Source organism: Penaeus monodon, chromosome 4 (assembly GCF_015228065.2).
Source record: "Penaeus monodon isolate SGIC_2016 chromosome 4, NSTDA_Pmon_1, whole genome shotgun sequence".
Lineage (NCBI taxonomy): Eukaryota > Metazoa > Arthropoda > Malacostraca > Decapoda > Penaeidae > Penaeus > Penaeus monodon.
In genome coordinates this window covers 24375781-24379475 of record NC_051389.1, presented here as the reverse complement: position 1 = coordinate 24379475, position 3695 = coordinate 24375781, and the positions used below count along the sequence as shown (strand labels likewise).

General features: G+C 35.2%; 2 non-coding genes across 2 annotated transcripts; one reads left to right on the top strand and one right to left on the bottom strand.

Annotated features, from left to right (window-relative positions):
- The first annotated feature begins 357 nt into the window (after window positions 1-357).
- On the top strand, window positions 358-430 carry Trnar-acg. The gene has a single exon. It is a non-coding gene; the product is annotated as a tRNA-Arg (tRNA).
- A 1851-nt stretch (window positions 431-2281) lies between these two features.
- Window positions 2282-2354, bottom strand: Trnar-acg. The gene has a single exon. It is a non-coding gene; the product is annotated as a tRNA-Arg (tRNA).
- Window positions 2355-3695: the final 1341 nt, after the last annotated feature.

Genomic DNA, 3695 nt, shown 5'->3' with positions numbered 1-3695 from the left:
TACACACGCATACATATTATTTTACTCACTTTCACTCATATGCATATGTATACATATATTTACATATATATATATCTATATATGTATATATATGTATGTATACATGCTTACATATATATACATATATATACACTTTCATATATCTATATCTCTATATATATTTATATGTGAGTAGACTTACACACATATATATCATACGTACATACATATCTACTTCTATGGGTGGTGCATGATTTTTTTTCTCTTTTCTTTTTTCTTGCCTGCTATCTTTGAGCGAAATGTTTGTTATACCTAAATTGCACGTCTCTTTTCCGTCAAATCAAGACAATAAAACATAGTTTTCATATATATATATATGGCCTTGTGGCGCAACGGATAACGCGTCTGACTACGGATCAGAAGATTCCAGGTTCGAATCCTGGCAAGGTCGATTACCGTCATGCAATATCACTTGCTAATTTAAATAATTTTGAATTGATATGCGCTGGTGAGCTAGAAATATTCCCGTTTGTGTGTATGATTATGATTAAGGAAACCAATATTGAACACACGCACTCACGCACGCACGTACGCACACACACACACACACAAACGCACACACACACACACACACACACACACACACATACACTGCCGTAAGGAAAGGGAAATTTTGGTAGCGAGGCCGAACGGGGGTGACACTGCATGGACCGAGAAGAGGACGGCGTAATGCATATGCCAAGACGGACATTCTTCAAAACAAGTGATCGTCTCTCTGCAAGGGAAATGCAAATCAAAATTTTATTACTAATATGCCAGGAAAATAAGGATTGATACAATACACAGGCACATATATTCTGAGTTTCACTATATATATATATATATATATATATATATATATATATATATAATATATATATATATTGTGGTGAATGACCAAGGGCTTCGGGCTCACCAATCGTAGAGATAGAGGCTGTAAAATGGTTAAGCAGCAGTACCGAGGACTCAGCGTAAGCAAAAGAAAATAAAAGTAATTTATGAAATCATTCTTAACAAATAAAAAGGAACTTTTCATAAAGTTGCAAATAAAAACGATAAAATCACATACAAACCCTGTTACTAGCTCGACTGCCAGAGGTGGACTCCCTGCCAGCCAGCCGACTTCGACAACATACCCTGCTGGGGAGTTGGAGTTTATCTAAGCTAACGACATCCTGCCACCCTTCTAGGTCGAAAACTTTCGTACCTGCTATCATTATTTGGTTTTACGGATAGTTGAAGTAGTTTGGGTTGCCATACAATATATTTATACATTTATATAAACATACGTACATGTAATATATATATATATATATATATATATATATATATATATATATATAGACATATACATACAATATACATATTTGAAAGCGCAAATATCCATATCAACTTTTTGGGGAGGTGCATTTTTTTTTACCTGCTATCTTTGAGCAAATGTTAGTTTTTTTTTTGTTTTTTTTTTGGGGGGGGGGCATGTCTCTTTTCCGTCAAATCCAGAGGCAAAATTTGAAATTTCCCTAAATAAACACGGCTTTGTGGTGCAACGGATAACGCGTCTGACTGCTGATCAGAATATTCCAGGTCCGAACCCTGCTAAGATCTTTACAGTCACGTAATATCACCTGCTCACTTGAATAATTTTGAATTGATATGCACTGAACAACTAGAAATCTATCCGTTTGTGGGTATGTGTAATAAACCAACATAGAAAATATATATATGCACACACACATACTTAAATTTTATGCTTGATAATTACCTAGATGGCCACGTAACATGTTGACAGCACTTTAATATTGCAGCGCTCTGCACAGCTCAAAGAATTGCCATTGCAGAATAGATGATGAGAGCCAAAGTCGGCCACGTAGGTACAATAATTACAGAATTGTGAGCATACAATTTCTGAGACAGGGTCCGCACAGAACAGCCGCCGGTCTGGTAAAGAGATTATGCCGCCTGCTTACATCATGGCGGCAGTAAGCATAGATTGTCAGAGAATAAAATGAGACAGCCACAAATTTGCTAACACAGGCATATGTGTGAAGGCCCGGCGAAGCCAGATCTTCGCAATACTCAAACGAACGACGACTAACCAAAATTTCCCTTTCTTACGGCAGTGTGGGTTGTACGCGTGCGTGCGTGTGTGGTTTCAATATGGTTTGCTTATTCATATACATACACACAAACACAGATTTCTCTAGCTCATCGTTGCATTTCATTCAAATTATTCAAGTCCAGCAGTGATATTGCCTACGGTAAGCGACCTTGCCAGGATTCGAACCTGGAATCTTCTGATCCGTAGTCAGACGCGTTATCCGTTGCGCCACAAGGCCGTATTTATATAGGAAATCTATATAAATTATAGTCTGGATTTGGCGGAAAAGAGACGTGCAATTTGGGTATAACAAACATTTCGCTCAAAGATAGCGGTAGAAAAAAGAAAAGAAAAAATTATGTACACCCATAGAAGTAGGAATGTCCGTTTGCATGGATGATATCTTGTCTAACTATCTATATGTCCTATAGATATATATATGTATATATAATATATACATATACATATATATACATAAAACCTATATAATATTATATATAATACACACACACACACGTGTGTGTATTCTATACACACACATATATAAATTATATTATATATATATATATATGTTTATATATATATATAATAGAATATAGATAGATAGATAGATTATAGATTATGAGTGTATATATAATATATATATATATACTATATATAATTAATATATATATATTATATAAATATATATGCCCTGTTACCACACACACACACACACACACACACACACACACACACAACACACACAAACACACACACACACACACTTCTATATATATAAGGATATCTATGCAAATATTAGATGTGTATATATACCACACATAACGAGTGGAACTAAGTAAAGAAATGGTAAAAAGAATATGTGCGCCTGTGTATTGTAATTGCAAACGATTCGCATTCATCTAGTTGTGTAACTGTCCTGTACAGTGTGAATCTACAAGACCATCCGTATTTTCCTGATTCGTTAAATAAAATCTGATTTGCATACCCACTGTAGAGAGGCATCTGCACTACGATGTTCCACTTCTTGGTCTGTCGGTGTCACTCCCCCCCGGCCTCACGCTATTGTATATACGAGGTAGTAAGTCCCAAAAAAATTTCCCTTTCCGTACGGCTTCCCTCGCCTTTTAGCGGTCCGGATTTTGCTCGTCATTAAATTTTCTGCCATGGCATCTTGGCTAGTCAGATGTCGCTGCAATTATAAAGTGCTTTCAACATGTTAGCGTGGCCATCTAGGAATTATCAAGCATAAAATTTTAAGTATGTGTTGAAACTAACATTTGCTCAAGATCAGGTAAAAAAAAAATGCACCTCCCAAAAAAGTTTTGATATGGATGTTGCGCTTTTCAAATATGTATTTGTATGTATAGGTCTATATATCTATATATATATATATATAATATATAATATATTATAATAATTATATAATAATAAGATGTCATATGTTTATATAAATGTATAAATATATTGTAGTGGCAACCAAACTACGTTCAAACTATCCGTAAAACCAATAATGATAGCAGGTACGAAAGATTTCGACTAGAAAGGGTTGGCAGGATGTCGTTAGCTTAAGACTCCA